The sequence below is a fragment of the Callospermophilus lateralis genome, chromosome 3 (genome assembly GCF_048772815.1).
Source record: "Callospermophilus lateralis isolate mCalLat2 chromosome 3, mCalLat2.hap1, whole genome shotgun sequence".
NCBI lineage: Eukaryota > Metazoa > Chordata > Mammalia > Rodentia > Sciuridae > Callospermophilus > Callospermophilus lateralis.
Genome location: NC_135307.1, coordinates 109,068,858 through 109,083,974, shown reverse-complemented (window position 1 = coordinate 109,083,974; position 15,117 = coordinate 109,068,858). Strand labels below are relative to the sequence as shown.

At 44.0% G+C, this 15,117-nt stretch overlaps 1 non-coding gene across 1 annotated transcript; it reads right to left on the bottom strand.

Moving 5' to 3' along the window:
• Positions 1-10,066: 10,066 nt before the first annotated feature.
• On the bottom strand, positions 10,067-10,182 carry LOC143395953 (U5 spliceosomal RNA). The gene has a single exon (XR_013090858.1). It is a non-coding gene; the product is annotated as a U5 spliceosomal RNA (small nuclear RNA).
• Positions 10,183-15,117: the final 4,935 nt, after the last annotated feature.

Genomic DNA, 15,117 nt, shown 5'->3' with positions numbered 1-15,117 from the left:
TCCTAAAATGCAGGGGAGTCAGGATCCTGCCATAGCTCCCCACTGTTCTGGAACAGTCCAGCACCCCTTGCCTGGTCTTCAGGGTCCTCTCACAAGAGGCAGTTAGCCCAGTGGTCAAGATCCTGACTCTTCCCCGTCTGACTGTGTGGCCAAGTGAGTGCCCCTTAGCCCCTGAGCACTATGATTTCCCCCTCTGTAAGCTCTGGATAAGGATCAAGTATCCTGCCTTCCCAGGGTTGTCTGAGGCATTAAGAGAGTCAGTCTAGAGGAGCGGGCAGACAGGAGGCTGACCCTCATGATTACTGCCCAGAGCAGGAGGCCTTGGGCCTTTCACAGGCTGCTCCTTCACAAGCTGGTTCAGTCTGGAACCACAGCTTCCCACCACCCCTGCTTTCCAGATCCTTCCAGATTGCCCTGCTACTCTCTTCCCAACCCAGACCGACTCCTTCTCCTTCCCCTGCTGGACCCTCTCCCGCTGAACCATGGCCTTGGGCAGCAGTGTGCACCACACGCCCACCCTCCAGGGGCTCTGAGCATCCAGAATTAGGTTTTCTATGGCGAGATGCAGGCCTGTGTTTATCTTTTTGACCTGACAGTGTCAACCACAGAGAAGCACTCAATTCTCAATAAGCACTGGGGAAAGGAAGTGGGAAAGAGGGAGGACTAGGGAAGCTGAAAGGGGTGGGGAAGGGAAAGGAAAGAGACAAAGATGAAGCCCAGATAAACCCGCTCCAGAATGGCAGGAATACAAGGAACAATGAATGTAGGCCAGGATTCGAGGAAAAGCAATTTGCAGTCCCTACCCTGCTGTTGGACTCCAAATTGGTGCAGCCACTCTGGAAAGCAGTATGGAGATTCCTCAGAAAACTTGGAATGGGACCACCCAGTTAACCCACTCCTCGGCATATACCCAGAAGACTTAAAATCAGTATACTATAGTGATGCAGCCACATCAATATTCATAGCAGCTCAGTTCACAATAGCTAAACTATGGAACCAACCTAGGTGCCCTTCAACAGATGAATGGATAAAGAAAATGTAGTACATAAACAATGGAGTATTACTCAGCCATAAAGAAGAATGAAATTATGGCATTTGGGGGCTGGGGATGTGGCTCAAGCAGTAGCACGCTCACCTGGCATGCATGCGGCCCGGGTTCAATCCTCAGCACCACATACAAAGATATTATGTCCGCCAATAACTAAAAAATAAATATTAAAAATTCTCTCTCTCTCTCTCTCTCTCTCTCTCTCTCTCTCTCCTCTCTCTTTATAAAAAAAATATGATTAAAAAAAAAAAAGAAATTATGGCATTTGCCAGTAAATGGATGGAACTGGAGATCATCATACTAAGTGAAATAAACCAATCCCAAAAAACCAAAGGCAGAATGTTTTCTCTGATATGCGGAAGCTGACTCACAACAGGCAGGGATGAAGAGCGGTGGGGAGGGAGGAAAAGTGGGGGGGGAGGGGAGGAGAGATGGGAATAGGAAAAACAGTAGAATGAGTCAGACACAACTTTCCAATGTTCATAGATAAATACACAAGTGTAACTCCACATCATGTACAACCACAATAATGGAAAGTTATACTCCATGTATGTATATGTCAAATATGCTCTACTGTCATGTATATCTAAAAAGGACAAATAAATTTTAAAAAAGATAAAACTGTTCCACCTGGGGCACGGCTCGGTGGTAGAGTGCCCACTTAGCATGCATTGAGGCCCTGGGCTTGGTCCTCAATACAAAAAGCAAAACAAATAAAACAAAAACCCATTTGCCTTGTGTGTGTGTGTGTGTGTGTGCGTGCGTGTGTTTGTGTACTGGGGACTGAGCCCAGGGGCACTTTACCACTGAGCTACATCCCCAGCCCTTTGTATTTTTTAATTTTGAGACATCTGACTAATCTGTGACTTCCTGAGTCATGGGTCACAGGTGGGCACCACTGTGTCCAGTTCCATTTACTTTCTAACAACCCCAGGGAATGCATGTGGCGACTGGGGCATGTGGCAATGTGAGCTCTTCCTTGGGTTCTGTTTTCATTCCTCAAGTCGTGGCCTTGAAAACCTCACAGTTGCTCTGGACTTGATCCTTCACCCCTCTGAAGCTCGATTTCCCCACTGTAATAGAGATAATAATGGAACTCAAATGATTGGGTTGTTATGAGGATCAAATGAGAAAATAACCGGGAATGCCTGCCACCTGGTGCAAAGTACGCATTCAGTAAACTGTGTCACGATGGGGATGGTTCCTGACGGTGAGGATTCCAGATGGACGACTCAGCACTGCACCCTGCCACAGGAGGCAGGCACTCCCCAGGCTTCCAGAGAAGCCTTTGTCCAAGAGCCCTGCCTGCCGGTCACTCAGAGGTCACAATGCTCTTTTCTGGCCTCCTCCCACCTCCCATAAGACACACAATAAAGACCCCTGATTGCCTGATTAAAGGATGTGGATACACAATTAATTTCAATTTTAGACCAAAAACCCTCCCCCCACCTTTCCAAAAGAATCGCTCACCCTATTCCAATTTACACACTGAACCAACATAGAATTTTCCAGCGGGTTTTGTAGCCTTTGAAGTGACCAGACCAGACTATTGATTTATTTCCAACTAACCTCCCTCTTTGAACCTAGAAGGGTCAAGGTTAATTATATAATAAAACATACTGTGCCCAGCTGCCCCTCTGAAGGCACAGGGAGCCCCCAGACCTTTCTGAGCCGGCAAGCGGTGGATCAGATTTCTGATCCCTTCCCGGATTCATTTCCTTCATCAGGGCCCATTAAGAAGAAGAAGAAAAAAAAAAAAGAAAAAAGAAAAAAGAAAAAAACCTGACCCCTCATTTCCTCCCTGAGAGATAAATTTTAATTTGCTGGAAACCAACAAAGGGGACCTAAGCCATGTGTCCAGGCTGCTCCCTCCACAGGAAAAGCTAGCCAGGAGCCCCTGACCTGCAGCTAGTGGGGAAAAGGGGAGGCGGAGAGTAGCTGAGGGGTCTGCATCTTCCACAAGGGGGAAGTGCCCAGAGGGACCCCGCTGAGCAACAGCAGGGGGACAGACAGAGGCCATGGCCAGGGTTTCTCAGGCCTGCTCTGCTGGTGCTCAGCAGCCACCTGACATGGGCTTTCTCATAATCCCCATTTCTCGGACAGCAGAACAGGCCCTGATGCTTCAGGCATCAAGACAGGAAGTGGAAGGACCAGGTTTGGAACCCAAGCTCCCCTCACCCACTTTTAAATAATAGGTTTTATTGCCCTAGGGAAGAAACCTTGGAAACTGCTGTAGTTTGGATCTTGAATGTCCCCCAAAGCCATGTGTTAAAGGTTGGTCCCCAGCCCTAGGTGTTGAGAGGTGGTGAAGCCTTTAAGAAGTGGGGCCTGGTCGGGCCTAGCATCACACACCTGTGATCCCAGCGCTCAGGAGGCAGGAGGATCACAAGTTCAAAGCCAGCCTGGGCAACCTAATGAGGCCCTAAGCAACTCAGCGAGACCCTGTCTCTAAATAAAATATAAAATAGGGCTGGTGATGGGGCTCAGTGGCTAAGGGCCCTGGGTTCAATCCCTGGTATCCCCCCAAAAAGAAAAAGATCTGGGGCCTGGTGGAAGGGAGTTGGGCCACTGTGGGGCACTCCCCCCAAGGGGATATGGGGACCCCTGCGCCTTCCTCCCTCTCTTTGCTTCTCTGCCACCAAGAGGGCAGCGGCCTCCTCTACCACGACCTTCCCTCTGAACCCTGTGGCGCCGCAGGCCCCAGAGCAATAGCATCAAATACCGGTGGACAGACAGACGCCGCTGACACTGGGAGCCCAAATAAGCCTCTCTCCTTTAAGGTGACTACTTCAGGTGCTGCTCACAGAGTCAGAAGGCTGACTAAAACGTGAGTGTTCTTTTTCCATCATTAAAAAGGAAAAAGAGGGGCTGGGGCTGGGGCTGGGGCTCAGCGGTAGAGTGCTCGCCTAGCACGTGCGAGGCCCTGGGTTCGATCCTCAGCGCCACATAAAAGTGAATAAATAAAGTAAAGGTATTGTGTCCAACTACCCTGGCCATCCCACAAGGTCCTTAGCTGTGTCCCTGTGCCACGTCCAGCCCAGGTGCCCTCTCCCTCCGTGGTCCTGTCTCTACTCCCTGGCTACAGAACAGCACTGGTCTTCTTATTTTCCAGGACAGTGACATTTCAGAAGTGACAATGGCTGTTGTCCTGCAGTGACCCACAGTTGGATTGGTCTCCTGTTTCCTTCCTACTGGTCAGAGGCAGCTATTGGGGCATGAACAGTTCAGAGGCCGCGCAGGGTCCTCTTCAGGACCAGGGACCCAGGGTTTTCAGCTCCATGTCCATTGGGTGGGGGGCGGGGTCGGCCCATCCTGGAGGGAGGAAGGGAGGACTGTGAGTTAGCATCAGCCGCAGGACACCACAGCCTCTAGCACTCTTGGACCTTGGGAAGGAGTCCTTCCCCTCCCTCCACCCATCTCACCCCCACCAGGCCTGAGACCAACTTCTCCAGCCCTTTCCACACCCCCACCCCACCCCCCAAAGTCACTCCCTCCTCTCCACTCCCACTTGGCTTCTGCCTCATTTACATGGTTGTCCCCATGTGTTAGAGGTGGTTGTGCAGCTCCAGGGCCCAGCCCAACGCTGGGCAAAGAAGGCTGTCCATAAATGAGAATCAAATAAATGATGAATCAAATAACGTTTAACACAGATGAACCCCATTCACCTGTGGTGAATTTCTGCTTTACATCGGAAAGAAAAGTCCAACATCCAAAACTGAATTGAGAAACTGTTTTTTTTTTTTTTTTTTTTTTTTTTTTTAAAGAAAGAGGAGAGAGAGAGAGAGAATTTTTAATATTTATTTTTTAGTTTTTCGGTGGACACAACATCTTTGTTTGTATGTGGTGCTGAGGATCGAACCCGGGCTGCACGCATGCTAGGCGAGCGCGCTACCGCCTGAGCCACATCCCCAGCCCTGAGAACTGTTAAGTTTTTGTTGAACATCTTGGAAGAGGCTTCAAAGAAGGAGTTACATCGCATGTTATACTCTAAATAGTTCTAATCACAGCCTTGTTTTTTGTACTGGGGGTTAAACACTGAACTATATCCCCCGTTCTTTTAGTTTTTATTTGGAGGCAGGGTTCCTCTAAGTCATCCAGGCTGGCCTCCAACTTGCAGTCCTCCTGCCTAGTCTCCCAAGTCTCTTATATAGGTGTGTGCCACCATACTGGCTATATGAGTCTTAAATATTCTCTTTACCAATTTTTATCCTTATCATCTCATGGCTCCCTACCTCCAAACCTCTTTTCTTTCTGCCCAGTTCTTTCCCAGGGACCACTAAGTCCACCTAGAAAAGTCCTTTTAACAAACTGTACTGGACATCTCATGCACAAACAAACAAACAAACAAACAAAAAACAACCTTGACCCATAATTCATATTATAAATAAAAGTTGGTTCTAAATGAATTCTAAACCTAAAGGCAAAACTCAAATGGCTAGACACAGTGATAAATGCCTGTAATCCCAGCTACTCAGGAGGCTGAGGCAGGCAGATTACAAGTTTGAGGACATCCTGAGCAACTTTGTGAGACCCTGAACAATAACAAAAAATATTTTAAAAGGACTGAGGTTGTAGTTCAATGGTACAGCGCCCCTGGGATCTATCCCAAGTACTGCAGTTGAGAGAGAGAGAGAGAGAGAGAGAGAGAGAGAGAGAGAGCGAGCGCAAGCACCTGGGAAAGTTGAAAATTTAAAATAAAACCCTATTTTTTATGCGTTCATGGAGATCCTTTTTTGTTGTTATTGTTGTTGCTGCCACTGGGGATTGAACCCAGGGGCACTTGATTACTTAGCCACATCCTCAGTCCTTTTTATTCTTATTTTGAGACAGGGTCTCACTAAATTGCTTAGGGCTTCACTAAATTGCTGAGTCTGCCCTTCAACTTGCAATCCTCCTGCCTCAGCCTCCCAAGTTGCCAGGATTATAGGCCTGCACTACTACACCCAGTTCCCTTTTACTTTGATTCAGTCCACAGAGTGGGCCAGGGCCTAACTTCAGTGTTGTATAACAGCCACCCTGGGAGCACAGTCTAGGTACCAAGCACCAGCGTTAACACCCTTGTGAGGTAGATGCAGTTACCACTGCACCTACTCTACAGAGGATGAAGGGCAGCAAAGAGAAGTGCAGCCACTTTCTCTAGGTCACACAGCTACAAAGGGGAAGAGCTGGGATCAGAATCAGGCAGCGTTCTCCAGGACCTGGTGAAAAGTCACATGGCTTTTCAGCTTCTGTGTGGGCACCCACCCAGCACTGGGCACCTATGTCTCTCTCCCAGAGCACTGCATGGCTATTTCCACTTGCATTTCCCAATGAGTATGTGAGGGGAGGGGAGGCCCAGCTTCTAAGTGAGAAAACTGAAGCTCATCCAGGGCCAGAGATAACAGGACAGTTTCACTCCCAGATTTCATTCCAAGAGGAGGAGGAAAGGAAAAAGAAGCATATGTCCATATATATTGGACAAAATAGATATAGATATATAGATATATATGGACAAAAAATGTTATGTATATAAGTTTATGTGTGTGTGTGTGTGTGTGTGTGTGTGTATATATATATATATATATATATATATATATATTTTTTTTTTTTTTTTTTTTTTTTTCAGTCTTGGGTTTTGAACCCAGGGTTGCTCCATCACTGAGCCATATCCCCAGTCCCTTTATATATATATATATATATGAATATATAAATATATAAAAATATAAAATATATAAATATATGAAAATATGTATATATAAACATATATAAGTATATATAAATATATATATAATTTTGGTTTTGGTACTGGGGATTGAACTCAGGGGCACTCGACCATTGAGCCACATCCCTAGCCCTATTTTCTATTTTTTTAAATTCATTTTTTATCCTAATTTGTTATATGACAGCAGAATGCATTTCAATTCCTATTACACATATAGAGCACAATTTTTCATGTCTCTGGTTGTACACAAAGTAGAGTCACACCATTCATGTCTTCATACATTTACTTGGGGTAATGATGACCGTCTCATTCCACCATCTGCTAATTTGTATTTAATTAGAGACAGGGTCTCACTGAGTTTCTTAGCGTCTCACTTTTGCTGAGGCTGGCTTTGAACTCACAATCCTCCTGCCTCAGTCCCCCGAGCCGCTGGGATTACAGCCGTGTGCCACCAAGCCTAGCTATTTATTTTTAATTTTGAGACACAGTTTTGCTGATTTGCCCAGACTGCCCTTGAATCTGCCATCCTCCTGCCTCAGCCTCACTAGTTACTGGGATTACACGTGGGTTTTGTTCTAATGTTCTTCCCAGAGTTTCAAGTGTTGGTCCATTAACTCCATTTTAATTAAGATGTAAAAAGGATGGTCCAGGCCTTCACCCAACCAATTTCCTCATTCCTGTCCCCATCCCCACCTGCCTCGCTCCTCCCGTGTCCTTATTCCCCATGTCGCACCCCTTTCCCTTCCTCTCCTCTCTCCCCTCTCCCTCACCTGCCCTCTGCATCCAGATGCTCTGCTCCACCTGGCTAGTTAGGCATCCGTTCATTCTAAATGAGATTCTTCTTTTTTGTTTTGTTTTTGTTTTTGGTGGTGTTGGGGCTTGAACCAGGGCCTTGTGCATGTCGGGTAAACGCTCTACTCACGGAGCCTCATTCCCAGCCCTTCCTTCAACAGTTCTTGAACTGGGCAGGGGTCAGGCTCCGTGGTAAAAGGTGGGGACACAGATATGTGCCCCATTTCCCTGTGAGGGCCGAAATCAAGTCAGCGCCTGTCATCTGCCTACTGTCTGTCCATCATGCTACCCTTCTCCCCAGCCCAGTCAGCTTCGCCTGCCCCTTTGTTGACGCCTCTGTCTTCAGAGTCTGTGGCACATCATGGAAGATAGTTAAGGCCTGTGAAATATCAGCAAAAGAGGGGACCGGCATGGGGACCCGGCAGCACATTTGCAGAGGAAGGCCTGCATCCCTTGCCTGCTGCCCCCAGTCCCTTGGGCTCACCTCAGGCAAAGGGGCAGGCTGGCTGCTCACACTCAGCTCACAGATGGACCCTAGGGAATGAGAGTGGTGACCTAGGATGGACAAGTGGGCAGCTGTGTACCTGGGTGATGTACGTATGAGCACGTGCCCCTATGTCCAGCAGGACCGTCTTGTGTGACCTTGCAGCTCAGTTTTAGCCCTGGTCTGTATCTCCCCAGGGACCAGTGTCTCAGCCAGGCTTCTAGGATCAGCCTGCCTTGCAACTGAACATAGGGGCAGTCCTTATCACAGCCTGTGCTGTTGGGCTCTGTCACATTCTTATCTTCACTCCCTTGAGCTCAGAGCTTAGCATCATAAAATGTCAGAGTGAGGCGAAGGTTGGGGATGGAATTTAGAGATTATCTAATTCAACTGACCAATGCAAAGACCCAGGCCCAGAGGGGGTCCTGGACTTTGGGCTGCAATGGTTAGACACTCGGCGCTGGAGAGGCAGGTCTGGTGGGGGACTGCATCATTCTGTCCAGGCTGTACCCTTCCCCACCTAGCTGTTATGCAGGGTTTCTCTTCCTGAGGGACAATAGCCCCTAAGCTCCTCTCCCCATGCTGGTCAGATCACTACTAGTGCTTAGTTACAAATGGCAGATGACTACATTCTTACTGATAAACATTGGGGCAGAACTCTTGCATGTATAGGGTTCATGAGCAAAAAATAATAAATTATGTCTTTGGTGCAAATTTTGGGAATGTTTGTGGAATGAAGGAGTGAAAGAGGGAGGGAAGTAGAAAGGGAAGATGAAAGAACAGTCGACCTTGAGTGGTTTTGGTCCCACCATTAAAAAAAAAAAAATCAGAAGGGGGCCCTCTTAGATAAAATCCCCAGTTGTTCTGGAAAGGGTTCTCATCCGAATTCATGTGTGTTCTGGAGACCTTTCTGGGCTGCCCTGGAAAGACTAGATGGCTTAGGATGAGGATCTTATGATGAGGCCTTGGGAAGGAAGTAGCTGGCTCTTGCTGGGGTTGGAACCCAGAGAGGCTGGGGAGGCTCCCTCTCAACTGGTGCTGATCTGGGTCCTAAGGAAGCTGAGCAAAGTGAGCACCTGCAGCTGCCTTCTCGACACTATGGCAGGCTGAACTTACCGGGTAAAGACGCCCAGAGTAAGAAACATGAGTGGATGTCCCATCCTTAGCACCCTGGAGGTGCTGTTTGCACGGTGATGCATTGTGCTACTGGTATCCACAGTCCTGGTTACACCAAGCTTCCAAAATCTGGAGTAGATGTGTGTGTGTACACTGTGTGTGTGTGTGTGTATGTGTATGTGTCAGAGCTTTGTTTTTTATTTGCCTCTGTCTTTCTGGGGCAAGTCAAGCCTATTACTGAAGTCATAGGGAGTCTGCAGGAAGCCTCTGTTACCTCTAGTTTGGGAGGGTTAGGACAATGTTTAATTCTGTATTATCACTTCCAAACGTTTCCCTCTTGTGGCCATCCTCTGCACTACCCCACACCACGTGTGGCAGGGAGGGAGGTACAGGGGTTACCTCCACATTCTCACAGGGAAAGCTCCGCTACTGTGGCAGTGTATCCCTCCTGCTGCTCCTTTCTTATCTCCTGGGACTTACAGGCCTGGGCAGGGGCTCCAGGGATGGGTAAGGCTGAGAATTGTTGGGAGGAGTTTTTAATTTGGGAGAAAAAGCCACAACAAGGGGAGGATAGTCCCAGCAGGGGATAGGACGGCAGGTGTGGTGATTGATTCATAATAACACTGTTGCAGGGGCTTATAATGCTCGACCCTACGGATCGGATCTTTTTACAGATCTTTTCCGAAGAAATTTTAAAATCAGCCTGTTGAATACCCACACTAACTCCTGCCAATATTTAAAAAAAAAACATAAAGACATACATACAGGTAACTAGAAATTAAACTTAAAAAAGGAACTGTGAGCCTGCTGAACCAAAGCAGATGAGAAGGAAAGCAGCATAGGGTCTACGGGGCAGTATAGAATCCCTTGAGTAGTACGTGATAACCAAATGTATGCCCACTCTGCTTTTTAAACAACAAATATTAGCCTTGCCGAAACAAGGCCTCAAAAAATTGGTTTAAGACTCAGAGTTGTTCCTCTCCACGGAAATCTTTAGTAAAAGGCGAAAGATTTATACGATCTGAAGAGAAACCAGAGTATGTTATTCCCACTTATAATCAACAACTCGAGTAACAGCAACTACTAATTCACTGATGGTGGCTAGTTAACGCTAGGATTCTGTACATCAAGAAAAAGTTTCAGTTTAGTTTGTAGAAATGTGTCATTCGCACAAAATATGCTCGGAAACTTAAATTTTTTTCCCTTTTAGACCTGTTTGCGCAGTGCACTGTGGGTATGCAAATAAGTGGAGTCACCTCCCTTTCCATTCAGGAAGTAGTGGAGTGCTCGCCTAGTTACTCCGCGTCGCGGTTTGGGGGCGAAGCGGGCTAATCCAAACGCAGTCCCACCTAGGTCAGATTCGGGTTTTATCTGTCTTGTATTTTGTACGTCTGAGTTTGACTTCCTTTAAAGACTATTACTTTGAAATAGAAAATAGCAAATAACACTTTCTCACAAAATGCAGGACAATCAGTTTCCTCCCTTCGGTCAGAGTGAGGAGTGTCAAGTGGGGAAAATTGCACGCTGCAGTTTATTTTAAAAGTTTTGCACTTTCATTTTTCTTACACTGATGGCGGGCACACGAGATTTTGGATGTGGTTGTAGTGGTTTCCTTCACCTTGCACGCCAGCACGTACGCTCGAATATTCTGCATTTTCGTCTGCCGCTGAGAATTCCTGGGACCCTGCGCGTTCAGTTTCTGATTTTCTGTCCCACTGGCGCTGCTTGTTGGGGATGCAACCTTGCTATTCCAGTGTCAGAGCTCCAGTCTCCTTAGACTATGCTTTACAAATGTGCTGTCCTCTCCCAATGGCCTACAATAGAACTCCCTGCTTGTAAAAGGAAAACTGCTCTTTTTAATTTTTCAAGCTTCTCATGTAGATGTCTGCTTCTCACCTTGCATACCTCTGAACTGAAACTTTCCCCTCCCACTTTGCTGGTTTCTTTGATAATAAGACAATCGTTTGACTTGTACGTGATTTGCATGTCTAATAGAGTTTAATAGAGTTTAAAAACACTTTTTTTTTTTTTTTTTTTTTTTTGATACTGGGGATTGAACACAGGGGTGCTTAACCACTGAGCCACATCCCCAGTCCTTTTTTATATTTTATTTAGAGACAGGATCTTGCTGAGTTGCTAAGTGCCTCGCTAAGATGCTGGGACTGGTTTTGAACTCGGGAGCCTCCTGCCACAGCCTCCTGAGCCACTGTGATTACAGGCATACACCACTTCGCGTGGCTCTAGTTTTAAAACACTTACTGGATAAAATTCAAAAGCCATAACATTCATACCCTTGAAGTATACAATTCAATAGTATTTTCACAGAACTGTACAATCATCACCACAATCTTAATTTTAGAATATTTTTGTCATTCTCCAAAAAAAAACAGTACCCATGAGCAGTTACTTCCTGTCCCCCTAGTTTTCTAGCCTTCGATGATCACTTTAATGTTCTTATTCTGGACATTTCATATGAACCAAAGCATACATGTATTTTTTTTTATTCTGTTTCTTTGACTTGGCATTTGTTTGCAGTTTCATCCACCAATACATGTTTGCTATATTTCACAATGTAATGGAAGTTAAAGAGACCCTTGGAGATGTACCACCTGTTAATAGCTATACCTCACAGGGCTTGGCCAGGTGCTAAGGGGACACAAAAGAAGTTTCCCTGCTCCTGGGTTTTGGGGGGCATTCATCTTCTGGCCTTTGCTCTGCTTCCCTCTGGAAGGGTTCTGGTAGCTTTTCAGAGCTACCTGGAAGAGAGCTACCTGGTTAGAGAGCTACCTGGAAGCTTCACTTTTGTTTTTAGCCATCCAGGCTCTGATGTCATGGAACTTCCAGGGTTTCTGAATCCCAAAGCATGGAGTCATCCTGATTGTAAACGTGGGTTTTGAGGGGCTGGTACCATTTCACTGTTTATGGTGTGGCCTACTCCTGCATTTCTGGCAATAATTCATGCTAATCTTTAATATAAGAAATAACCTACAGGTGAGGTGAAGCATGCTTATGATCTCAGCAACTGGGGAGGTTAAGTCAGGAGCATACCAAGTTAGAGGCCAGCCTTGTCAAGTTAGTGAGAACCTGTCTCAAAATTAAAAATAAAAAGGACTGGAAATAAAATTCAGTGGTAGATAAAAGTACTGCTTTGTTTTTACTCAACTTCTCAGATATTTACTTAATTAGCTTACCTTCTCACCATCTTTTGGTGTTCTGCAAAGATAAAATATAATATTTAGCTAGGAGAAGCAGAGAGATGAGTATAAACTCTTAAAATAACCAGATGATGACTTTCTGCTTTAGGAAAAAATATATAAAACTTTACTTTATTTGCTATATAAACTTTGCATTATTGCTCAGATATTGAAAGGCAAAATAAGTGATATTAGATAACTTGGCTTATTGAGACTCAGATCATCATAAAAAAGTAATAGATGTGTTTAAAATCAGAACACTAGAAAAATCAACATTGATATTTGTTTCTAACTGTAGTTTTTGTATGTCCTTTTGAAATTGAAAATATACTCAAGTGTCTCTTGGGGTTCTGTGACCCAGGGACATGTTATTTTCTCGTGTCACTTGGCTGAATAATTGTATATTACAGGAAGAAAATTTGCTCTGATTCAAGTGTGTTTTAGAAAAACATTTTAATAAAGACATGAATGTAAAAAAAAAATTAAAAATTCAGTGGTAGAGCACCCTGGGTTCAGTTCCCAGTGCTGAGAAAAAAAGAAAGAAAAAGAAAAAGTAGCCACATTAATAAAAATAAACAGGTAAAATTGTTTTATTTACTTAAGTAATAAATGTTAAACATCCCAAATATTAATTTTTCAATAATCAATATAAAAATAATTACTTGTTTATAATGTTTTTTTCAAAGTCTTCACAATCCAGTGTGAATCTTGGGGCTGGGGTTGTGGCTCAACGGTAGAGCGCTCGGCTAGCACATGTGAGGGCCTGGGTTCGATCCTCAGCACCACATAAAAATAAAATAAAATAAAATAAAAAAAGATATTGTGTCCAACTACAACTAAAAAAAAACAAACAAACAACAAACAAACAACAACAGCAAAAAAAACACATCTTAATTCAAGCTAGCCACATTTCAAATGCTCCACAGGCACATGTGTCCAGTGACCACCATACTGGACAGTATAGTTCTAGATCTTTTTGAATCTTTTATGAAGATAATCATATGGACCAATAGTAATGATAACTTTTGTTTTTCTGATCTGTATACTTTTTTTTCCTTTTCTTTATTTTACTTTCCATTGTTATAATTTTCTGTAGTTTCTTGTATTTAACATTACACTGGTAGTACAAAATCAAGTGGAAGTGTCTTGTCTCCTTTTGGACTCTGAAGAAAAAATTTAGACACTTTCTATTAATGTGTGATATTTGCTTGGGGTTTTTGGTGGTAATGTTCACTATATTAAATAGATTAATTATGCTAATAAATAAATGAAATTATTAATTAGGATACTGTTATATTAATTCTAATAGAATTAAAATATGTAAATGTGTGTCAGTGAATGGAGAGTTTATTAAACACCTTTTCTGTATTTATGGGATTATCGGATGATTTTGCTTTCATCTCTTATAGTGGTGATCTATAAGAGATTAATATTGAATCATTCTTGCCTGTTCTTGCTGTTTGTTCTGTGATTACTACTTGTGACTAGATTCCAGGACCATAGATACATGATGCAAATTCAAATGTGGAGACCACATCCAATTTTTTTGAAGTTTTGTTTATGTGTTTGTTTGTTTGTTTGATACTGGAGATTGAATCCAGGAGTACTGTTAACATTTAGCTAATCCTTTAATTTTTTATTTTATTTTATTTTATTTTTTTGTGGTATTGTGGATTGAACTCAGGGCCTTGTGCATGCAAGACATTTGTACCAACTGAGTTATATCCCCAGCCCTCCAATCCTTTTTACTTTTTATTTTGACACAGGATCTCACTAAATTGCTGAGGCTGACCTTGAACCTGCAATCCTCCTGCCTCAGCCTCCACACTGGGATTATAGGGGGTGCCACCATGCCCAGCCCAGCCTTTTCAAATTCTGCAATGGAGAGACTTTCCCTGGAGCGAAAGTAGATGGGGGCTCTAAATCTCAGCACCAGATTTATCTCTTTTCTTGGTTCATTTCTACTCCAGCCTCTATGCTGGCCATAGGGGGGGTACTGTTTCCTTTTAGTACTCAGATCTGGCCACAAAGCCTACCTGTTAAATTAAGGTCATGGAGTCAAATATCTTGTTCCCATAAATCCCAAAAGAATTTTGAAATGTATGTTCCTGGTGCACATTTGAAAACATCGTATCTATAGTTTTCCTGTGATAACTTACAATAGCATCAGTTTAAATAGATTCAGAAGCTGGATACAATCTGTATCTCCGTAGATTCTGCATCTGCAGTCAACCAGCTGTGGTTTGAAAATATTAGGAAAAAATTACATGTGTACTGGACACGTATAGACAATATTAGTAATTTTAATCAGTAATTATTAATTTTTTTGCAGTATTAGGGATTGAACATAGAACCTTGTGCCAGCTAGGCATGCAAACTTCAACCCTTGACCTTCAAAAAACCTTCAAAAGATACTCAGTCTTTCTGGAATCAGGAAATAAGAATTTGAATTATTATAATACCATTTTACACTCTCTAGATATGGGGAAGGAAGGAAGGAAGGGAGGGAGGGAAAAGAAAAGGCCAGAGTAATTAACTCCAAGTCAACTATTTTGAAAAGTAATTTGTCATTATTCAGTAAAGAAAGATAGGGATGTCCAGGAATTCCTGAGACATGTAAGTCCTATAAAAACTGGTGTGCTTGTGTTCTGTGTTTTCATAGCAGCAATGTTTTGAGTAAAAAAGTGAAAATTAGAATATAGTGCAATGCAAATGAGCAAAAAGAGCACTGCACACTTGTAATCCCAGCTACTCAGGAAGTTGAGGCAGGAATACCACAAGT